Source organism: Octopus sinensis, linkage group LG8 (assembly GCF_006345805.1).
Source record: "Octopus sinensis linkage group LG8, ASM634580v1, whole genome shotgun sequence".
Lineage (NCBI taxonomy): Eukaryota > Metazoa > Mollusca > Cephalopoda > Octopoda > Octopodidae > Octopus > Octopus sinensis.
In genome coordinates, this window is record NC_043004.1 from 40,009,084 (window position 1) to 40,035,638 (window position 26,555).

The window sequence follows — 26,555 nt, forward strand, 5'->3', positions numbered from 1 at the left end:
CAAATTTCTGGAGACGGATATTGTTAATTGAACTAATCTCCACAGTTACCTAGTGAGCACTTAGTTTCTGTTGCTCTGCTGAAGCAAAGATTCAATATGTACTACTCTAATGCACTATACACTTGAGTAGTATTTCTTACTCCAAATCTACAGACACATGTTAAGGAAAGGCGAAAGTGTGTGACATTTGTGACGTTCTGATATGTGACATTCATGTTGTTTTCAAAAGACTTAACAAGCCAATTGCAGTGAAACTGCTACAAGATAACATCAAAAATACACACCAGATTTGGCTAACTGGAAGCTTTTTTGTTTGTTCCTTCTCGAACCATGCCTGGCTCATAAGGGCCGGTTTCCCGGTTTCTTGGCGTATAGGTTCCTCACCTGGACAGGACGCTGGTCCATCACAGGTGAGCTGCAAGATGCAGGAGGAAAGAGTGAGGGAAAGTTGTGGAGAAAGAGTCAGCAGAAGTTTCGCCATTACCTTCTGCCGGAGCCGCGTGGAGCTTAGGTGTTTTGCTCAAAAAAACACACTCATCGCCCGGTCTGAGATTCGAACCCGCGATCCCTCGGCCATGAGTCTGCTGCTCTAACCACTAGGCCATGTGCCTCCACAAACTGGAAGCTTGCTACTACACCACAGCCCCTAGAGAGAATGTAGGTAAATTTTTCTTTGTTTTTTTTTGTTTTTTTGGTTGTTTTTTTTTTTTTTACTAGCTTTGCACATCGCTCTTTCCTTCCTGTTTCAACTTTCAATCACAGTTGAGCCCAGGAAGTCTATTCAATCAGAAAAATATCAGCTCTGAATTTACTAACATTCCAGATGTTGCTACAACTTCCTAATACAGTTGGCATCAGATATTATCTGGTAAGATTATATCTGTAGCTATGCCAACTAGAACACATGCCAGTTGAAGGTGAATGTGGTAAATATTTGGTATTATTTGATTTATTCCTTTTATTATCAGTTTACCTGAGACTGTTCATGATTTCATCATCATCGTTTAACGCCCGTTTTCCATGCTAGCATGGGTTGGACAGTTTGACCGGGGTCTGGGAAGCCAGGAGGCTGCACCAGGCTCCAGTCTGATCTGGCAGAGTTTCTACAGCTGGATGCCCTTCCAAACGCCAACCACTCCGTGAGTGTAGTGGGTGCTTTTTACGTGCCACCGGCACAAGTGCCAGGGGAGGCGGGCAGCGGCCATGATTGGTTGGTGCTTTTTATGTGCCACCGGCACAGAAGCCAGTCAAGGCAAAAATGAAAAATAAACTATGCATTTTAAATTGTTCATATTTAAATTTAACCCTTCCACTATAACTTTCAATAAGAACCTTTTAAATTATATTACAACGTTTACATCTGGAAAACCCTTAAGTTCAAAGACTAATAGCCTAAACCCCAGTTTCAGACCACATGTAGAGATGAATGTCTTCCTGATAAGTGCTAGTGCTGCATGCTTCCTCAGATCATGGTTCTTTGTTCATCCACCCTTCATCCTTACCCTATTTAGCAGTCTGCCTCCCCATACCCTCATTCTCCTTTCCATACAATCTTGTAAACTGCCCACCCACTTTTACTCAACTTGTGCCACATGGGGTCACTTGGGCATCTCGTTGCCATTATCTATTATCTATCGCTTGCAGTTCCTACTGATCTTTTTTCTTTCTCTCTCCTTCTTCCCCTACCAGATATGAGTAGCCATACAGACCCCTCTACAAGAACCTGCCCAGCCCCACACTTCTCACAGTAATCCCCTTGATTACTACAAAGCTGTCCCCACTCCCAATCTCTTCCACAACTTGTTCATCCTGCAAACTACATTGTGGCTTCAATAGTGCAGGGGGTATGAAAAAGTACCCAGTCCATGGTGTGAAGTGGTCAAGTGGTTGGTATTAGGAAGGGCATCTAGCCTAAGAACTATGCCAAAGTAAACAATGGATCACACTGCACTCCTGGGACACATTGGATCCTGTCAAACCATTCAACCCATGCAAGCATGGATCACAGATTCTGATGATGATGACGATTGCATTCAGGTTAACTCTTGTCAAATCTGCAGTCAACACCTGCCAAGGTTCTGCTGCTCGTCAGGCTGAGAAAAGCAAACTCAAGGTATGAGTCACTCTCCAACAAGTTTATGGCTGAACCTGTGGCAGTTGTTGTTTGTTCCTTCTCGAGCCATGCCTGGCTCATAAGGGCCAGTTTCCCGGTTTCTTTGTCGTATAGGTTCCCCACCTGGATGGGACGCAGGTCCATCGCAGGTGAGCTGCAAGATGCAGGAGGAAAGAGTGAGAGAAAGTTGTGGCGAAAGAGTCAGCAGAAGTTTGCCATTACCTTCTGCCGGAGCCGCGTGGAGCTTAGGTATTTCGCTCATAAACACACACATCACACGGTCTGAGATTTGAACCCGCGATCCCTCGACGGCGAGTCCGCTGCTCTAACCACTAGGCCATGTGCCTCCACAGCCTGTGGCAGTAGACATCCAGCATTCTTGGCACCCAGATTATATCCCTGCTCACCACTATCAGGGCAGAGATGGCTGTCTGCAAGTGACAGCCCCCATGAGTCAGAGTGGCTGTTCCAGTGTATCTCCCTTGCCATCTTCCACGGCAAACATTTTGTTTGCTGGAGTCATGAGAAATGTTTCTATATTGTGAGAAGCAAGTTTTGTTTTCAAAATTAATACAAATAACGACAGGGTACTTCATTAGCATAAAAAATAAGCCACCTGGTAGTAGCTGTTTACTATGTTTCCCACAAAAGAGATACTGGATTTAGAATATATTGAAAGAACAACTCATAATATTCACATTAAAAATGTGCTTAACAGAGCCTCAGCAAATGCTGATGCTCTACTAAGCAAACTCAGTGTTGCAGCACCTGCAATGGTAGGAAAAATGCAGGATTGATTGCACTTATGAAAAGCAGTCCCCTCTTTCGATAGATCTCCCTGTTCATTGCATTATTCATCATAAACACATGGCAGCCAGGTGCTTCCAGTATGAAGATGTTATGCTTAAATGAGAAAAACTTATGAACATTTCAGAAATTTCATTGAAGAACAGGAGCTAAAAGATAAACCCACTGATGTCTCTATCTATTTGCAGTGTGAGACGGTTGTCAACCTGCAATGCCTTAAGTAGGTTTGTAGATCCGTTGGAGCCTGTTATTACTTTTCTATTAAGAACTGATTCTATCTTCAATTGGAATATGATGAATGGATGTAAGATATGCCGTTTCTTACTAATAAAATGAATTATCTACAAACTCTCAATTTTATGCTCCAGGAGAAGGATAAGATTGATTCTGATCTTACTAAGATGAATCTCTGCTATCGGAATAAAAATAAGTTTTTCAAAGAGACTAATACTGTCAAGAAACTTCAGTCACTTTCCCTATCTCAGTAAGAGAGTCAATATATTCTCTGGTATTAAAATAAAAGCCAACACTGGATACAATAGATGAGGTTAGTGGAAATGTATTCAAAACAGTCAGGGACGTGAAATTAGGTTACAGTCATCATCATCATCATCATCATCATCATCATCGTTTAACGTCCGCTTTCCATGCTAGTAAGGGTTGGACGGTTCAACTGGGGTCTGGGAAGTCAGAAGGCTGAACCAGGCCCAGTCTGATCAGGCAGTGTTTCTACAGCTGGATGCCTTTCCTAATGCCAACCACTCTGTGAATGTAGTGGGTGCTCTTTACGTGCCACCGGCACAGGTGCCAGACGAGGCTGGTAACGGCCACGATCGGATGGTGCTTTTTACGTGCCACCGGCACAGAGGCCAGTCGGGGCGGTGCTGGCAACGGCCACGTTCGGATGGTTCTCTTACGTGCTACCGGCACTGGTATCACAACTACAATTTCCATTGATTTTGATCGATTTTGATTTCACTTGCCCCGGGGATAAAGGCACAAGTGCAGTAAACAGAACAGAAGCATTTAACACTTTAGCATTTAAACTGGCCAAATTTGGCACAAATGTTCTACTAGTCTTTCACACCTATCCTACAATGTCATTCTAAAAAATAAGTCACATCATCAAAATCTCGAAGCTATGAGATAATGGATAATTAATTCAAAACAATGTAAATAAATAAGCATTACATTTGACAGAGTAATCTGAAGTGAATTAGTTAAAAGTGCTGAGCAATGTAACTGAATTCCTGAAGGGGTTGCACAATGAACAAATTATTTTACTATATTCTTTCAAATTCTTGAATAAGTTCAAAATTCATAAAAAATTTTTTTTTTGTATGATGGGAGGGTCACATTACCAAAAAATTCACATGTACTGATTGCAGTTAACTTCAGTTTTATTATCGATTAATTAAATAGTAAGTCAATAGACAGATAATCTCATTAACAATATGTTCTGAAAGCTAATAAATTGATTTCAATCATATCTAAATATTTATTATAGTATATTTTTCAAATTTTAGCTTTTGATTATTTGACATTCACTTTTTAAAACTACAATGGAATGGACGTTTGATTCTTCTAAATTTGAATATTTATACATTGAACCACGAAGGGAGTCTCTATGGTACTACTCAGCTTCTAGATATAGCAGCCAAATCTCCCTCAAAATCACACAAATACTAAAGAAAAAAGGCACATTCAATAATGTAATCCTAGGTGCACTATGTTGTAATAAACAGAAAAAGAAAAGATATTTCAAGGGTGGACTGTCTTTGATTATAGATCTGCTTAATCAGAACTGATCACAGAATAAATAAGAACAAGAACCGATTATTATACTGCACTACTCAGAACGGTCATCATCATTGTCACTTTACATCCACTTTTCCATGCCTACATGGGTCAGATGGTGTTTTACAGGGGCAGATTTTCTACAACCAGATGCTCTTCCTGGTGCCAACCCATAATTGTTTCCAAGCAAGATAATATTTTCCCATGACCTGACATGTTTTCAAAGAATAAAGGAAACAGATAACATTCATTCATAATTATCACACAATGTTAAGACAAGGAGACATAAACATATACACATGTCATTTAATATACACAGGATCAGGCCTTGAAAATTTGCAAGACATTATATTGTCTGACAATTGTACTATCGGAGCTTGAAACTTATGGTAGCTCAAATTTAAATTCCTCGTATATAAAATGAATTTTATTTCCCATTGGATGGAGTATTTTTTTTTTGTTGATCACACACACACATTTAAATACATATAAACAAATACATATGCACACGCAAACACACACACACACAATGGCCTTCTCCCACTTTCCATCTACCAAAATCCACTCCGAAGGCTTTTGTTGGCATGGGGCTTTAATAGAAAGCACTTGGCCATGGTGCCAAGCAGTCCAAGCAGTGGGAGTGAACCCCGGAACGATGAGGTTGGAAGCAAACTTCTTAACCACACAACCATGACATAAGTTCAAATCTTACTGTAGCCATTGTGTTGCCAAGCCAAGTGAAGTCTGAGTATGTAATTTATCAACTTTGTAAAATAAAACATTTGTGTGCAATGAAACCAGAGATTCTGGGCAGGGCACTTCCTTGATAAAAACGGTATAATTCAGCCTTGTTCTTGTCTGCTTGACTAACAAAATGGGTTATACACTAACTTAATGCAATGAAAAAGTTCTATATGATTGTACAACCTGCTAGAAATAGTAGTCAAATCTTTCAAATATCACTCAACCGCTTTTAAAAACAAGGAAGGATGTGTTGAATAATGTTCTCTTTGATTTTTTTCCTCTGAAATAAAGTGAGTGAAATGGCGATGACAAGAATACCTTCAATCATAGGTTTATTCAAACAGGGCTAACTTGGGATTAAACAATAGCAGATTAGCGACTGATGGACTACAAGTAAGAAGAGCGACCAGCTTTTAAAATGAGTACTCTATCAGAAACTAAATTCAATCACTCCAGCAAGAGAAACAATAGTAAAACCAACAATGCCACAGCTAATGTTAATGAGGATGAATAATCTAATTAGAAAGAATTATGTGGTGGGGAAAAGACAACGTTAGCTTACTGATTAATAATGTTTTGAATCAGTCCCAGAAAGTACAGGAGATGACTCCATATGAAGACAAACAAGTGTGATAAAATTGATTTATGGCAGCTATTTCTAGCAAGTCAAGTGACCACAGAGAAGTTACAAACAGGCACAATGTTACTGGCTTCAAAAGTAGTAGCAGTAGCGGCAGTGGTGATGGTGTTTGTTAGGACAGTCAGTGCAGTCCATCTTAGTAAAACAAACAAAAAACAACAGTTTGCGAGTTGAAGGAGTTGAGTTCAAATTCTGTGAGAATCAAGGCAGCCTTAGAAGATTCTGCTAGACTTAACTTTGCCCAACTATCTGAACATATTGAAAACAGATTTAGGCAAAAAAAAAAAGGGGGGGGGGAATCCTATATGAAGAATTCAATTATCTACCCACACCATTTTATATCATAATGATAAGACTTCCACAGACATTCAATAAACAAACTCTGAAACATAGATAAGCTCATTCGCTTGTGCTGAAGCTCGGCAGCCAGATGTAGTTTGTCATACCCAAACTTTCTGAAGATATTGAAGAAGAGAGAGAGAGGGAGGGAGGGAGGGATAGAGTGTGTATGTGTGTGTGCACGCCCATGTACACGTGTGTGTAGGTGAGTGTATCTGAAGTTGAGTATGGCAAACATACTGTTCTTAGCAGTAGATAAGCAAATGAAAGCATTCTTTATATATGTGTGTGTGTATGTGTGTGTGTGTGTGTGAGTGAGTGTATAACCACAGGTATAACTTAGTGCAGGCATGGTTGTATAGTAAGAAGTTTGCTTTCCAACCACATGGTTCCAAGTTCAGTCTTACTGCATGGCACCTTGGGCAAGTGTCTTCTCCTATAGCTCAAGGACTACCAAAGCCTTGTGAGTGCATTTCGGTAGACAGTAACTGTATGGAAGCCAGCCCGTGCATGCGTATGCGCATGTGTGTGTGTGTCTATCTTTCTCCTTGCCTTGATATTGTGTGGCAGTTGTAAACGAGTGTCACTGTCATGCAAGCGGCATCCTTCATTTCCAATTTTCTATGGGAAACATAGCTAGCCATAGAAAGATGTTACCTTGCATAGAGAAACATTACCTTACAGGTGAGGGTTAATGACAGGAAGGGGATCCAACTGTAAAGATATCTACCCCAACAAATTCCATCCAGCCCATGCAAGCATGGAAAATTAGACATTAAAACAATGATGATGATGATGATGATGATATTGAAATTACCATCGTCATCATTTAACATCTGTTTTCCGTGCTGGCATGGGCTGGACTACAATGGAATGGATGTTTGATTCTTCTAAATTTGAATATTTATACATTGAACCACGAAGGGAATCTCTATGGTACTACTCAACTTCTAGATATAGCAGCCAAATCTCCCTCAAAATCACACAAATACTAAAGAAAAAAGGCACATTCAATAATATAATCCGAGGTGCACTATGTTGTAATAAACAGAAAAAGAAAAGATATTTCAAGGGTGGACTGTCTTTGATTATAGATCTGCTTAATCAGAACTGACCACAGAATAAATAAGAAGAACCGATTATTATACTGCACTACTCAGAACGGTCATCATCATTGTCCCTTTACATCCACTTGGCATGGGCTGGACAGGAGCTGACCAGCAGAACTGCACTAGGTTCCAACTGTCTGTTTTGGCTTGGCTTTATGCCTTCCTGATACCAGCCACTTTACAGAGTGTACTGGGCACTTTTCACGTGGAACCAGGATGGGTGCCTTACATGTGCCAATTATGCATTGGTGCACTTTTCTAAAAATATGTCTAGTTATTATAAATTTTATTTATTCCACTCTTCCAAGTACTGAATCTTTGTTTAAGCCTTAGATACAATCCAAATGATTGAATGGCAGAGAAAGAAAGAAAACAAAATCCTGGAGAAATGACGGTCAACATTGGCCAAAAATATACAGTGAAATCCATGAGTTTCTGAAAGTGTATTTGCTGGGGAAGAAATTTCTTCTCTCTCAGATGAAACAACAGTCCCAAAACATTCGATTCCGCTTCTCTCCGTAACAAACATAAAATTATCCAAGCTCATTCTTTTACATCCATTACAATACTCCTAAAGAATGGTGTCCGAGTGATCCAACTTATGCTGTGTTTACTACAAGGAAGATATTTACCCAACATGTCAAAAATCCTGACATACTAGTATTTGTATTGTGCACTGATACCTGTGTGAGAGTGTCTTTATTTTTTAGTTACTTATATTTAGGATGCTTAATTATTTCTCTCTTCCGTGTATTGAGTCCATGTTTTGGATCTTAGATGCAATCCATAAACCACCCATCAGCTAGTCAATTAGCTAATGATTGAAAAGTATGGGATTTGCTCTAAAGCCACACAGTTATGCCTGCACCTAAAAGACACGCCTGTGTCTGTATGTGGAGTTCCTCTTACCAAAGTTGTTTAATAATATCAAATCTCTATCCTTCTATTACACACTAACCTTTCACCTGGCACAAAGCCACTTCTCTTGGATCTACTCACTCTCCCAGCTGAAAGGTCTTTCTCTTGCAAGTTATTTGACAATCCTGTTGGTGTTAGTGCCACATAAAAAAGCACCTAACACCCTCTGTAAAGTGGCAGGCATTAGGAAGGGCATCCAACCACAGAAACCATGCCAATGTAGACAACAGAGCTTGTCTGCCACTCTTCAGCTTGCCAACTCATATTAAACCAACCAACCCATGCCAGCATGGAAGACGAACGTTAAATGATGATGATGATGATGATGATAATGATGTCAATGAAAGAGCATACCCAAACAGATTGCAGAGACAAAGTAGAACATACAAAATAACATAGGTAACAGATATGTTATGCTATCGAGGCTGAGACTTTTTTTTTAAGTAGTCGTTCCTGCAATACGTTTGCTTAACATTAAATAATTTTGTGGCACGTAAAAAGCACCCACTACACTCACAGAGTGGTTGGCGTTAGGAAGGGCATCCAGCCGTAGAAACATTGCCAGATCAGACTGGAGCCTGGTGCAGCCTTCTGACTTCCCAGACCCCAGTTGAACCGTCCAACCCATGCTAGCATGGAAGGGGACGCTAAACGATGATGATGATGACTCCCAGCTTCTCACACACACACACACACACACACACACACACACACACACACACACACACACACACACGCATACACGCACACGCACAGAGTTTAATATTGGTCTAAAGTTTAACAATCCACATGTAGAGTATATAAATTTTTCCAACATATTATTTGAAGATTCGTAACTTAATAAAAGGCAACACCTAATAATAAAAATGTTTCAGTGATGTTAACAGCCTTTTGTATGGTTTTGAATAGCCAGTATGTGTTTTCAGTGCTGCAACTATATATGTTTATTATTATCTTAAAATAATGATTAAGATGTATTCAATGATATTATATAACGTAAGAGAACAAGTTTGGTGCTTTGAGATAACAAACAAACTGTCTACTTACTGTACACTGCTGGCTGTAAAAAAAAACACAGAGGTTTTTGTTTAGTCCCAGCACAGCTCCAGTTGTGCATTTGTCCATGACTATCTTTTTGTATGTCAAAGATCAAAGTTCTTCCTCTTAATAAAGTAAAAGGAATTTGGCTGCTATTTGTAGCAAATCAAGTGGAGGCTCCTTCATTGGCTCGTCCAAAACAGAGTTGCAGATAATTGTTACAATAACAACAAAACTAGTGTCTCGGTTATGATGTGGCATAGACTCACTGACTTTCCACAGGATGAAGAACTGGTACAAAGCTTGAAATGGAATACTCATATTGGTTTAAGTCTTTAGACTGCGGCCATGCTGGGGCAGTGACTTCAAAGAGGTTTTGTTGCTTATAACAGTATACAGTACCTAGGCTGATACTTATTTTACCAATTTTTATTTATTGAATGGCTGAGTCTACCTGAGTATAAAGGGGTGAAATTCAGAAGAATTGGAGCACCAATTTATCAGCAATCTCTCACCAACACACATAAGCTCAAATACACACACCTGTACATTAGGCTTCTGCAGTTTTCACCAACCAAATTTTATTTACAAGGTATTGGTCAACCTGAGGGTATGATAGAAAACACTTGCCCCATGGTGGCACATAGTGGAAGCGAACCTAGAACCCTATGGCTGTAAAGCAAACTTCTTGACCACACAGCCATGCCAGCATATGATAGGTATGTACATTCCACCTGGAGTTAATTATTTTATCCACTTCATTTCCTGTGTATTTTACATCAATACATGTTCGCTTTTATGCAATCTCTCAAAAGTTTAGAATTTGCTGTCAGATGTAAATCCTACTTATTTGGTCTATATTTCATTGTGTTTTCCAAATGACAGGGTGGTTAAGAGATCCACAGAAGAACAATCAAGATCAAATCAAATGATACGAGAAGCTCGGATAAGACGACATTCCTAAACATGTTAGAAATCTAAATTACAAAGCAAAAATAATGACATTTTAGATACATACATACATATGAATGAACACACACACACACACACACACACACACCATATACATATGGCACAAACAAAAGACATCAGAGATGGTAATGCCACAATCTTTCTGATTATGCCAGCATAATGCTTTTAATTTCATTGATTATGGATTTATACTCATTAAGTTGGCCTTGAGCTCATTTGAAAGATATTGTGAATGTATGTGCATGCACTGCACATATGTATGAGTGTAAGCCTATGCACATAGGCATACTTAAACATATACACTTTCAATATCTTTTACTGAAAGCCCAAATAGAAATCTTCTGTAGTACAGTTATCAATATCATCTCTATGTATATAAACAGCAAAATGTCTGTGCGTGTCCTTTATACAAATCCACAATATTTCAGTTAGAGGGCTCGCACTTTCTATGGTCATTCAAAACCGTCCAAGGGTGGTCGTGCACATCTTTACATTTCCCCAGTCACCCCGCAAAGCCATTAAAAAATCAACAGAAGTGACTTTTTTGTGAATTTTCTATCCAAAACTCAACCAAAATGCCCAAAACTTGATATGCCAAATGAAAGCCAGCTAGCTGTATGTGATTGGTTGGAGATTTGGATAGTATTCGCGTGTATGCACGCAGCTGTATATGCATGCACTAACAGTATGACCCGGCATTGCTGGGTCATAGTGCTAGTCATACTTATGGTGTAACAGTATTCACTAAATTAAGGCAATAAAAATTCTCTACCTATCTACCAAGAATAAAATCTCATAAGTCTCTCAGTGTAATTACCTTTCAACTAAATTACATAGAGTATGGTGTTCCTGAATGCACATGGAAGTACATAAAAAAAAAATTATATTTTTTACATTTTTGTAAATTAGTAAAAATAATGAAATAAAAATCAAACAAAAATAAATTAAACAAACACATAAAAACGAAAAAAAAAAGAAAAACAAATCATCATTGATACATCATTACAGCAATTAAACAGTGTTAGGTTAATGAAATATTGAATTTTATACAGATGAAATATCTATCAAAGAATTATAGAAAGCAATTACAAACAAAATTTAATAACAACAATGATTTTTAATATAAATTTTCATAAAAAGAGATAGACGAGTCGAAAAGAAATCGACCCCAGTACTTGACTGGTACTTTATTTTATCAATCCTAGAAGGATGAAAGGCAAAGTTGACCTTGGTAGTATTTGAACTCAGAATGTTAAGAGCTGTAACTAAATACCACCAAAGCATTTTGCTCAACACTAACTATTCTGTCAATCCAATTAATAATGATTTTATATGTTAATAAAAATTGATTTAAATTATTATATATGTTAATAAGAATTGATTTAAATAACAAAAAAAAAATAATATAAACACAAATGATTTAAGTGTATGTGTGTGTATATAAACATACATATATACACATACATACACATAAGTATAAACGAAATAAAAACAAAATAAAGAACCAATAAATAATTATAAACAATAATACATATACATATATGTATGTATATACATTACTGATTGATGCTGTTATCTTACCTAATCACCAGAGATATTTATATATATAATGGCTGTGTACGTTATATATTCCCTTTTTTTTTTACCTGGAAATAAAGAAAATTAAAATTAGAATAATTTTATAAAGAAATTATGAAATAAGCAATTCATATTTTCACACATACAGAAAATGTAAAAAAAAAACGAAAAATTATTTTCATCACAAGATGGCAATTTTATGGCAGCAGATAACATCATTAAGCTCCAATATTTGTCTGTCGTGGAACATTTCAGAATTTCTCAATGAATCTTTTACCAGAATTTGAATAAATATCAACGAAACCCATCCAAGAACAATACATCAAGAAATGGAGTCTGACAAACTGTCGTCTTAACAGCAACAACAGATGAAGCACATAAAACATACACAGAGTCTTTTGGTCGTTATGTCTTCAACAAATGGTTCATTAAAAATAAAATTGTCTTAAACACTATCTTTTACTTTTTCAGTCATTAGACTGTGGCCAAGCTGGGGCATTGCCTTGAAGAATTTCTAGGCAAATGAATCAACCCCAGTACTTATTTTTTTAAAGCCTGGTACTTATTCTATCAGTCTCTTTTGTTGAACTGCTAAGTTATGGTGATGTAACAAACACAAAGACAAACAGACACAGACACATACATATACATATATATATACGTAAAAGAACCATCCGAACGTGGCCGTTGCCAGTGCCGCCCGACTGGCCTCCATGCCAGTGGCACGTAAAAAGCACCATCCGATTGTGGCCGTTGCCAGCCTCGTCTGGCCTCCGTGCCGGTGGCACGTAAAAAGCACCATCCGATCGTGGCCGTTTGCCAGCACCCACTACACTCAAGGAGTGGTTGGCGTTAGGAAGGGCATCCAGCCGTAGAAACTTTGCCACATCAGACTGGGCTGGTGCAGCCTTCTGGCTTCCCAGACCCCAGTTGAACCGTCCAACCCATGCTAGCATGGAAATGCGGACGCTAAATGATGATGATGATGATGACCGTCTCTTTGATTTATGACTGAGTTCTGTTCTGACTGAGAGGTCGTAAGTCAATCTGGTCATATGTCAGATTTGTAATTTTCAACACTATTTCCATTCAAATGCAACTGATGCTTGAAAGTGACTGAGTGAGAGACAGTGGTGGGCAGTGGATGCTTGACTCCGAGGGAAGCCTGCATTGCCAGATGCTGCCATAGCTACAATACACGCAACTGCCCAATGTCCAAAAATCGTATTTTTAATTAATTTGTTATTTCCTTATTATAAGTGCAGATAGTCGTAAGTTGTATAGGTCGTAAGCAAAGGTGAAGGTGTATACGATGGGCTTCTTTTAGTTTCTGTGTACCAAATCCACTCACAAGGCTTTGGTTGGCCTGAGGCTATAACGGATGACACTTGCCCAAAGTACCATGCAGAGGGGCTGAACCCATAGCCATGTGGTTGGGAAGCAAGCTTCTTAGCACACAGTCGTACCAGCACCACACTAAAGTAAAAACAAAATTAGCTATAAATTGGTTTAAGGTTAACATTGAAAAAAAAAAAGAAATTCTCTGATGCCTTTGAGTGGGGTTCACCCTGTAATAAGCATTCACGTTAGGTCGCTGATTAAAAAACGATGTCCTCACATCCTTTGACCAGCTTTGAAGGATCTAGAAACACAGTGAATTGTGAATATTGCTACCCACTCTCTCTAAACTGTGAAAAAAAAAAAAAAAAAAAAAATTCTGGGTTCTGTGAACCAAAACAAGTCAGTGCTAGTTGGTTCTAACAGCTGTTGATATAAAAAAAAATGTGTTCTGAGTCTTGAACTGGATCTTATGGGCTGGCGTTTAGCTCTAGTTTTATCTCTCTAAGTCAACAAAAGATGTTTCCCCAGCTCACCCTACCCCCTACATACACATGCACTTCATAGGCTATCATTTTGTCTTAGGTAACCTTCATAGATCATTTGATACTTAATATGAGAAAAATGGTCCTCGATGGTCAATGAGGGAATCACTTCAGTACGGTCACTTAAACTGCAAGAAATATCAGCAGAATACCATACTGTCTTTAAAAAAAGTTGGAACAGTTTCAATAATGGAGTCCTGGACAAATTGTCAATAAGTAAAAGTTGACATTTTCACAGCTGGAGCACTTTTCATCCTGTAAGTTTGGCAGATTGGAGCTGATTTGGAACTAAATAAGCAACCAATACCACCAGAGCTTACTGTAGAATTCCTACAAGTTACATTCTTATGCTGTACATACTAACAACATTTTGTATTAAATACTTGTACACACTCGATTACTTAGCTGAAACAAAGAAAAGAAAGGTTTCCTTAAGTCTATTGTTGGGATGTACTAATACAAACACTTGTCAGAGAACTTTGAGAAGGCGCATGGCTCAAGGTAACGGTTTTGGGCTCACAATTGTGAGTTAGTGAGTTTCATTCCCTGACCGGGCTGGGTGTTGTGTTCTTGAGCAAGGTGCTTTATTTTATGTTGCTCCAGTTCTCTCAGCTGTAGAAATGAGTTGCAACGTCATTGGTGCCAAGCTGTATCGGCCCTTGCCTTTCCCTTGGATAACATCGGTGGCATGGAGAGGGGAGGCTGGTATGAATGGGTGTCTGCTGGTCTACTATAAAAAATCTTTGTCCAGACTTGTGCCCTGGAGAGTAACTTTCTAGGTGCGATCCCATGGTCATTCATGACCGAAAGGGGTCTACTCTATATAGTCAACAATGTTGAGGGCAAGTGAAATCGAAATTGAAATCGGAATCGAAATCAAACCAATCCTATGACTGGCACCCGGCAGATGCCAGGACCCCTGGAATGGTGGTACGTAAAAAGTACTATCCAAATCGTGGCTTCCGTAAAATGCACCAATCCGACCGTGGCCGTTGCCAGCCTCGCCTGGCACCTGTGCGGGTGGCACATAAAAAGCACGCACTACACTCACGGAGTAGTTGGCGTTAGGAAGGGCATCCAGCTGTAGAAACATTGCCAGACAAGACTGGAGCCTGGTGCAGCCTTCTGGCTTCCCAGATCCCCGGTCGAACCGTCCAACCCATGCTAGCATGGAGAACGGACATTAAATGATGATGATGATGTTCTCAGAAATCTCTCATAGGGGACTGGAATGATTAAACATGCAGCAAGAGAACTATGCACACCAGGATCTCAATGTTATCTAAGTCCTATCAGATGAATCACTAACAGCTGAAATTTTAAAGAGTTGAACAGTTTTGACATTTTATGAAGATGAAAATGAAAGAAGAATGGGCGCACACTATCAATAATTATTGTAAATAGGTCACAGCTAAAAAGATCACAGAACTACAATAAAACAACTTAAATATAACAACAGAATTACAAGCACTTCTCATGGATCAGGAGAGGGGATTGAATATTTTTAACTCTTAGTTCAAAGGAACCAATTAAGTTTATGGTTGCACAGCTCCGTCAGTTCACAATTGTTTGCTGCTTGAATAATTATACTTTTTTAATTTGCTTCTGCTTGTTATATCTTAATTGCGATGAAGAATGTGGAGAGATCATTAGCATTGTTTTTTTAAATTTAGCATCCACTTTTTTATGCTTGCACAGGTCAGACAGGATTTGTTCAGACAGATTTTTCCCCTTGGCCAGACATGTTTTCATGAAAGACTGGAAACATGACAAGGCTGGTATGACGATGACTCACAACAATCAGGTGATGATACACACACACACACACATAGGATGGGCTTTTCATCTTTGATTTCTATTTACTAAATCAATTAATATGGCTTTGATCAACCCACCAAATTCACTCACAAGATACTGGTCAGCCTGGGGCCATAAAAGAAGACACTTACCCAAAGTGACATGCAGTGAGACTGAACATAAAGTCATGTGGTTGGGAAGCAAACTTATTAAAAGAAGTAAAAAATAAGTTATAGGCACTGGTGTGGCTGTGTGGTAAGAAGCTTGCTTCCCAACAACATGCTTCCAGGTTCAGTCTACTGCATGACACCTTGGGCAAGTGTCTCTACTATAGCCTTGGACTGAGCAAAACCTTGAGTGGATTTGGGCAGTGGAAACTGAGAGAAGCCCATTATACATATAGCTGAGTGCGTGTGTCTATATTTGTCCCCTACCACAGCTTGACAACCGGTGATGTGTTTACATACACATAACTTAGTGGTTTGGCAAAAGAGACTGATAGAATAAGCACCAGACTTTAGTGTGGAGTCAATTCATTCAACAAATATACACTCATTCTGACCACTATTTGCTTTGAGGTTATTTATTTGAACCTATCAGTCATTACTCTCAGGTGACCACATCCTTACAGTTACACATTCATCACATATTCAATTGCTGTGCACAGAATGTGATATTTTCAGCATTATCTAGATAAAACACATTGAAGAAACTTCAGCTTCGAATGAAATATACACACTGCTGTACGAAAATCGTGTATTTCCACCACCACCACCACCACCAACTGCCTATTCACCATACCCCCTCCCCCCAGTCCCTCCATTTTTTTGTAAATTTAATGTAGACAGACCTAAGTGAACAGGTCACAAGAGAGTACAAACTGATACGTCTATTAACAGCCAAATAAATGATTAATGACCGCTATACCGGAGTACAAATGGACATGTGAAGTAAATCATTTCAATATTTGAAATTTAGCCAGGATACACAGCATATTCATTCAAGATAAGGAATATACTTCCCAAAAGCAATCACAGTTGGTCTTTGAAATATGTCATACTCTACTATTACCACCACCACCACCACCTTGCTTTCCATCCATTGTACTCCCATGCTTAAATCTGGATACCATCAAATGTTGAATTTTCTGTTTGTTCTCCTCTATATTGAACTAGAAATTCCAATATCAATGTGGAAATACTTCTATATCAAGCATGGGTAATGTTTTTTTCTTTATTTTTTATTCTGGCAACAGGCTTTATACAGCATTGCATATCATAAATCAGGTCATAGCACTATAGTACATGTGTTTAACAAACATCATATGTACTATAGAGTGCACGATACATATTACAAGATGATGCAAATATTTAAAAGAAATAGATTTTTAAAAAAATTACTGAGGAAAATTGTAAGTGAATAAGAGTAAAAGAAAAGAAACTGTTTAGATTACCAGAGCTGGATTAAAAGATTAACAAATTTTAGCAAAGATTTACACATGCCACACAAAAATGCATAAAGAGCCACAGATTGCCCATGTCAGCTTTAACTCAATAATTGATGCTGTTTAACCAGAATTTCTATGAACATTCTTTTTTTTACTTATTCTTTCTCACCTCTTTTCGGTTTTAACTTTGCTCCAAGAATAAAAAAAAAGAAGAAAAACCACTTATCTACCATTTTTAGTTATGGAATTAGTCATAAGTCTACTGAGATATTGGAGCAGTCTCCACTCTGTATATAGTACTTTGAAAATTATTTCATCTTGACTGAATTCAGTACATGTTTTACAGCTCAGGGGGGAAAAATTTCATCTGATATAATCGTTGAAAGGGAATAACTGTTGATGCAGATATTGTTATTTTGCCCCAAGTCAGTTCTAATAAAATCAGGATTATTCCAGCAAGAAGGGTAGGGGAGAATAAATATGCTGTGCATCTAGTGAGGACCTCTATAATTTTAAGGGTGGCAGCATTTAATCAAGAGACTTGCCTGCAATTTCTACTGGCTCAATCAACTATATAGTGATTGACTCATTATGTAAATGTATAAATATTGGATCATGATGCAGTTTTATTCAAATGCATGAACTAAAAGTTGGAGGGGGGAGGGGGATAAACTACCTGCATCAATTTGCTATAAAAGCAGGTAGAAATTTTACCTTTTCCTTATTCTTAGAGCAAGTTTTGAAGAATGCAGTTCACTTTGAATAGTTATTTTTTCAAAGCTATAATGGAAGTGACAAAGGAGCATATACAGCATATTTTGCTTTATGAGTTCAATAAAGGCAATAATGCAACAGAAAGTGCAAGGAATATTAATGCAGAACATGAGAATTGGATGATAAACATAAGCCAGTGTCAACAGTGGTTCCAGAAATTCTGAGCCAGAATCTACAGCCTAGAAGATGAACCTCGTCCTGGAAGGACGTAAAGCTCAACGAGGATGTCCTGAAATCCCATCATAACTGTTGAGGAACATGCAGAGAAGCTTGGATTTGGTCATTTAAACATTTATTGACCCTAGTGTGCCGTCAAAAAACTCAGCATATTGGGTCAATGGGTTCCTCACAAACTTTCCAAGTTTAATCACATGCAGAGAAATAATGTCTGCTGTCACAACTCATGAATGAACCTTTTTTGGACTAAATAGTGACTGGTGATGAGACATGGGTTCTCTATAGAAATGTCGAGCGCCAAAGACAGTAGGTAGGGAAAGGAGAAATACCAGCACTCCAGGCTAAAGAAGGTCTTCATCCATGTAAGGTGTTGTTATCTGTTTGGTGGGATATGAAAAGTTTAGTCCACTTTGAACTTTTAAACCCAAACCAAACCAAATGATAACAAAGGAGATCTACTGTGAGCAGCATGAGTGGCTTAAGTCAGCACTAGAAGAAACACAAGACAAAAGCTGTTCTTCCATCAGGATAATGCTTGGCCACATACAGCAAGGATGACATTCCAAAGGTGGTTGGAGCATTCTGAATGAGAAACGATGCCCCACCCACCATATTTGCTGGACATTGTCCATCTGATTATCATTTATTCTGCAGTCTTCAAAATCATTTGGATGGAAAAAATATGAATTCTGTAGACGAGGTCAGAACAGTACTGAAGGAGTATTTTTCGTCACAGACAAGTGAATTTTGGAAGAGGGGCATTGCAAGTCTACCAGATAGATGGAAGAGCACTGCAGAAAATGAAGGAGAGTATATTTTAGATTAAAAAAGAACTTTGTTTATCTTAATTTTGAAAAATAAAAGAAGTATAAAAAAAACTGCATTATTTATAGGATGACCCAATATATTATCTGTCAAATGATTCCTGATATAGGCACAAGGCCAGCGATTTTAGTGGATGGGGTAAGTTGGTTATATCAACCCCAGTATTTCATTGATACTCTATTTTATCAATTCCAAAATGATGAAAGGTAAAGTTGGTAATGGTAAAAAGGTAAAGTTTCCTTCTTGAGACATGCTGACCTACAAGGGCTGGTTTCCTCGTTTCCATGGTGTATATATTCTGCACATGGATGGGACACCAGTCCATCCCAGGATTACTCATTTTTGCTGGTTGAGTGGGCTGGAACAACGTGAAATGAAGTGTTTTGCTCAAGAACATAGCACGTCGCCCAGTCCAGGGATGGAACCCACAATCGAACAGTCAGGAGTCCAACACCTTAACCACTAAGCCACGCACCACCTCCACAAGGCAAAGTCGACCTTGGCGGGAGCTGAACTCAGAGCATAATGAGCCAGGAGTTGCATGCTATCAAAATCAAGGAAATTTTCATAACATTAGAAAAGAAAGAACGATAGTAAAACGAAATGATGGATGAATTGAGATACTGGCTGCAACCTTTGTACATCCGATATGAAAGGCAGTGGCAGGTGTGTATGAGGGTGGGGTTTACATTAGTGGTAACATCTTGAATCCTGAAAGCTAGAGCTTTTTAGTATTTTTTTTTTCTGGCAGTCAAACAGATTATTAGGAGCAAACAGCTGTAACCAAATCTAAACCTTATAATGGAGTAGTTAACAGATAAAAGCATGTATAAAGTAAGTGTTAATGCATTTAATGAAAGAAAAATTATAAAGATAATTGGGAATAATGATATAGTGAAGAAAGATGCAAGATTAGTCAATGACTGATGTTATTTTAATTATTTCAGCAAGTTTTGGGGTCGACTCTGAACAGGTTTCAATTTCTTTTACTAATGGTATCAGTGAAGTAAGGATTTCACTGTGACGATGAGAGAATCACCAGGTGAATTATATAAGAATGTTCACCGGTTATCTTGGCATAACAGAACTGCTCGCAGAAGAAATTTTTTAAAAGATGCTATTCATATGAAAAATAACAGAATCAAGTTATTCAATATAGGAAGAATTAAAAAGCTAACCAGAAATAATTATGCTTTGCAAGGGAAAGAAATTCAATATTAATCTTATAATTTAATTTGACAAGTATGGGAGACAACTTTAGGCATGTTTCAGTATTATTCTGACTTCATCAGAGAAATACACACCATTGTACTTACCTAAAAAAATCACTATATACAAGATTATATACCAATTAGTGTAGAAATATAAAATTGTTTAAATGATAAATAAGACATAATTTATAGACATAGAAGTTCTAAGAACTGCCTCTCTAGATCTAAAAGTTATCAATTAAATGTTCAATAATTCAAACAGCTAGCCAAGATTAGTTTTCTACCATGGAGGGTTTTATTTAATGCTTGAGTCAAAAGAGGAATAACAGTAACAAGGGATATCTTTAATCAGGGCTTCTAGACTTGTAGAAGAAAAGGAGAAAGGTATCCTTAAACTTGCCAAAGGCACTCAAAAGATTGGTGATTGTTAAATTAGGTGGCAGATTAAATCCCTCACCCAATAAGAAAAAGAATGGTCCTGTCACACTTACAAAGGGTTTGACCAAACCAGTACTAGAGTTGAAGACACTTGCCTTACAGTACTGTATGCACCCTAGGAGCAAATCTCAATCATGCAGTTTGCAAAGTGAACTTAGGCACAATTTTATTATTTCCATATCAAGAATATTGTTGCATCTGTTTCATTATGCAATAAATAAATAAACGGTATACCATATTCTTGTCTCAATGATCAAGTATTGTTACAAGCTGTTTTGTTGTTGTTGTTTGTTCCTTCTCAAGCGATGCCTGGCTCATAAGGGTCAGTTTCCCGGTTTCTTGGCATATAGGTTCCCCACCTGGACGGGACACAGGTGAGCTGCAAGATGCAGGGGGAAAGAGTGAGAGAAAGTTGTGGCGAAAGAGTCAGCAGAGGTTCGCCATTACCTTCTGCCAGAGCCGCGTGGAGCTTAGCTGTTTCGCTCATAAACACACACATCGCCCGGTCTGAGATTCGAACCTGCGATCCCACGACTGCGAGTCCGCCGCTCTAACCACTAGGCCATGTACCTCTACTGCACCCTTTTAAAGCCTAGCCAGGTTCATGGGCCCAGTTCCCAGTTTCTATGGCGTATGTGTTCCCCAGCTGGATGGGACGCCAGTCCATCGCAGCATTACTCATTTTTGCCAGCTGAGTAGACTGGAGCAACGTGAAATGAAGTGTTTTACTCAAGAACACAACGCGTTGCCCGGTCCAGGAATCGAAACCACAATCTTACAATCATGATGCTGGCACCCTAACCACTAAGCCACACGCCTCCACACAAGCTGTTTTTTACAAGAGATATTATGTATCCAATACAAAACTCACTATTATTGTAAACCAAATAGAAACTGAACCAACAAGACGAACCAAGCTAACAAAAGGGATTCTGCATCAAGGGTTCTCAACCATTTTTTACCTGTGGATCCCTTTGATTATTTTTTTTTATTCTGGTGGAGCCCCATATCCATTTGATGTACAAAAACTAGTTTCGTAGAAACTTTTTTCAAAATTCCCATTTTGTTTATTACACATGAACTCATTTGTTTATTACACATGAGTAAAACATTAGAGAAAGAAAGCTACACGTTTCTTGCAATATGTACATCTAAAGCAAAATTTTTTCAGGGGCCCTCAAAAAGCTATTGTGAAACCACAATCTACTATTGTTACATGGACATCCCCACCACAAATATTATATAGACTCTCAGGGGCCATATGGACCCCAGTTAAGAACCATTGCTCTACATGGTTGCTCAGTTGGCTAGAAATAACAGCTAAATCTCTATTAAACTACATCTTCCCTTATAATCTTAAAAAGGAGAATGTTTCAGATAATGCAACCTGAATCAAATATAGGATGGTTGCAATTAAGAAGTCTTTGTACATAGTTCAGCTAGACATCACACTCAATACAGACCTTGGGTTAAATAACAACAACCAAATCTTCATTGTAGTCTAGGTCAAAGAACCGCCTTGTGACTTCTTTGACAAGAGCTATGTACTTACTGGTCATAGAATTTTTGTGAGAGAAAATAAAGGTAGGTTCTCTGCTGTCAAGTATTTTTTTTACAAGGAAACATCGCCATCTTGCTGGTGAGATACAAAAAACACATTTACCATATCTATATGGGCAGTTGGATAATAAAAGGCATTTTACCTGATGCTCTACCGATTCTACCAACTAGACTTTATTTATCAACTCTAGAAATATGAAAAAAAAATAAATTGACATAGCAAGGTTTGAACTCAGAATGGAACAAACTACACAAGGCATTTTGTTCAATGCTCTAACAATTCTGCCAATTTGCCTTCTGATAAAAGAAATCATAAAGGATGTATACTGTAAAATGGTTCTCAGCTGATAAAATAAAAAACAAGAATGGAAGGAACCTCTACATGACCAATTGTCTTGCTAGAAATACAAGCTAAATTTCTACTCAAATAACACCTTACTGCTTTTAACATACATACACATTGCATAATGTACTTCAAAATACAAACAAAAGTCTGAAGACAAGATGGGAAGGTCATGACCAGAATGCCTTTGGTTATAGATTGGGATCTTTTCGGTTTGAACGGCAGTTTCTTCAAGCAGTGTCATATGAAATTGTCACCCATAATTATGACCCTAGTATCAATCTATTGCATTTCAGTCTGTTATAGAGTTAGGGTTAGGGGTGGGGGGAAGGGTATCTTTTTTTCTTCACAAATGTAAATAAACCCAATCTGTTTCTTAAACAAGGGACATATTCATACGGCACAGAATGTTATTTACATCAATAGACGTCATTGATTGGTTGAAATTGCAGAAATTGAAGAAAACAAACAACAAATATCTTACAAATTATAGAATTTTCTCAATAAAGCCAAGAGAAAAAGATGTTTTATAAACACATTCTACCAGTACACGAAGTTTAAAACTTTTTAGTTACCTAGAAATTATGTTAAAAACTGCCGTTCAAACAGAAAAGATCCATGGATTGACTAAACAACTGATTTAAAAAAAAAAAATAAAAAGCACCAGTGTTGGTGAAACATGAAGAGCACCTATGCTGGTGCCACGTAAAAATCCCCCTGTACACTCTGTAAAGTGGTTGACATACAAAAGAGCATCCAGCTGTAGAAATCCTGCCAAAACAGACAATTGGGGCCTGGTGCAACTCTCTCGTTGGTCAGCTTCTGTCAAACCTTCCAAACTGTGCCAGCATGGATCACAGACATTAAATGATGATGAGGATTGCTAAGAGCCACCATTGTTTCTAGAATTTCTTGATTACAAGTGTATGTGAGACATTCATGCCTATCCCAATAACACTGCTAACATAAGAGTGGATGTTAATGATAATTGTTTAGCGGCCATGTTAACTCTCAGCCAGCAGACAGACCTATCTTCCAGGATTCACTATCCAGCCACGACAACTTGGTCTTTTTACAGCTACATGTAGAACAACTGTATCCAATCTGTTGCTTCCCTATTTAAAAGCACCATCCGATTGTGGCCGTTTGCCAGCCTCGTCTGGCACCTGTGCAGGTGGCACATAAAAAGCACCCACTACACTCTCGGAGTGGTTGGCGTTAGGAAAGGCATCCAGCTGTAGAAACACTGCCAGATCAGACTGGGCCTGGCGCAGCCTCCTGGCTTCCCAGACCCCAGTTGAACCGTCTAACTCATGCTAGCATGGTTAACGGACGTTAAACGATGATAATGATGATGATGAAGCTGAAGGAAATTTGGCAGCTATTTTTAGCAGGTTAAACAACCATGTAGAGACCTCTTTGTTGGCTATTGACATCATGTTATTAAGTAGTACTATGCTTAGAGGAAGCCAACCAAAAAAGCTAGCTTCTATAACTTGGGGAGTGCCAAATCTGAAAGTGCACAAGCACACAATTATAATACACACACACATACACATCTACATAGGAAAAAAAAAAAAAGGAACCTATATGCGGTTGCTGCACTTGCTAGAAACAGCAGCTAAATTACCCTCAATTCATACAACTGTCTTAAACAAGGAATCATACACATCTGATAATTAAATCCCTCTAGAAGAAACAGAGGATCAAAGCTGGAATGGTTCTTGTCATAATTTCTACTCAATCAGTAATTAACCAAGGACTAAACTACAACAAATATATATATATAGATATACATACAAAAGCTAAGAAAACAAACATCCTGACACAGATTATAGATGCCTATATACATACATATATATATATATATATATATATATATATATATGTATGTATATATATATATGTATGTATATATATATATATATATTATATATATATATATATATATATATATATATATATATATATATATATATTAGAAGAAATGAGGTACTCAGAAAATCGGATGGTTTATATTTACAGATATTTATTTGTATATTACATTTTTTATATATCATATAACTTAAATCATGTATTAGCGCTTTCTCCCATTCTAGTGGGGTTTTCAAATCAAACTAAGTTCCTGTGTGAGGAGTTTTGACCATTTTATAGTGGTATTGAGTTTGTAGTGGTGGGGAGGAATATACAAGAGGGTACTAGATGAGGAGAAAGTGAGAGAGAGAACATGTGTGTATGTGTGTGTGCGCGTGTGTGTGTTTTTGTATCTGGGATAAGTGCTAAAGAAAAAGAGGGGAAGTGCCATATATAAATATATATATATGCACACACACAAATATAGTGCCATATATATATATATGCACACACACAAATATAGTGCCATATATATATATATATGCACACACACAAATATAGTGTGTAAGAGAGAGAAAGCCAGAGACACTGGAGATGACAACCAGAAATCCAAATAAAGAGAAAGACAGACAGACAGACATAGGCAGAGACAGAAATATAAAAACAGACGTGATGCTTAATATCTCAAGCGGATGTACTTTATATTTTATTTTCATTTCACAAATTTTTACAACGGGGTGGGGGTGAGGGGCTATCAACCGTTATGTGCATGCGGTGCAGGAGGGGGGGGGAGGTGAAGGATCAGAGTCAGTAGGATTTAATGGTGGCGTGTTCCTGTCTATTTCTGCTGTACACTGCTGCACCCGTCTGCAGATTGTTATCAAAGAAGAATCAAGTTAGCGTTTGTGACAATAGCAGCCCCTCAGGTTTACTTAATTGGTAAAATATCGCATTGTTAAGAATCCTCTCACCCAAGCAGACAACCTTTTAAACACGGCATTTTCAGTTCCTTGTTCTGAACAGAACACTGCTGTTATAATTCCATAGATATTGAGGATGTTTTATAGGAATACTCAATTTTAGTACCGCAGTTGACAATTGTTTGATGTAGGTTTTATTTGGTCGAAAGGTAAGGAGGGTTCACAGTCTATAGAAAACGTTGTTTTTGTTAGAGGTTTATCGACTGGCTGTGCAAATTATATATCACTACTATAAGATACACTGTTACGAAAAGCGAATAAAGATTTCTTTTAATGCTAGTTTACTGTTCCGAAAAATACCACTTCAGTGTTTATACACAGCGTAATGTTGCCAATATTTTGCATGATCTGCTATCGGCGAACTACATACACTAACCACTCACGTAGGAAGAACTAACGAGGGGAAGAACCTCCACATGGTCACTAAGCAGCTAAATCTCATTCAAATCACACCTGGATAGCTTCAAGAAAGGACACCCTGAAAAGTGCACCCCTTAGATACACTATGTCTGAATGGGGTGAGATGGGGCAATGCAGCTCTAATATTTTTTTACAATAGAAGTCTGATGGATCAGAGTTGAGACCGATCCGAACTAAATAAGAATTCTCCAAGAGAAAAGACAAACATAATGCACAGCTAATATTTGACAAATAATCATTACCTTTAAAGAATTCCCACGCCGAGAGAACGAGAGAAGAGACTCGACGTGGTCGCTCGGTTAGCTAGAAATCACCATCTTACTCTTTCCCAAATCATACTGGGCCATCAAAAATTAAAATTTAACAAAAACCGGAAAATATATACAGTGCCATATTAAAACGTGGGAAAACTAGGCATTTCCCGCGGGGGAGGGGAGGTGTATCAGGTACAGGGGTCAGATTTTCAGCTCTGTATGTCAGTAAATAAAACTCTAGGGTTCAGTGTATTGATTTGCCAGGGAGTTTATGATATACTCAGGCAGCCACGAGGATAAACAGAACAATGCAAACAGACTAGACGAGTGGCGAGACATACCTTTGTAGGTCTATTCGGGTAGGGGTGACCTAGGGTTAAACAACTAAATAGGCAACAACAGCCAACACCTAACTCTAACCCCGCTTCCTAGTCATAATTGAGACACCATTGATAAACTGGGAGAGGAAGAACTGTTTAAACACGATAGTAAAACCACTTAGCATTTTTATATATTTATTTTTATTCAGCCGGATTT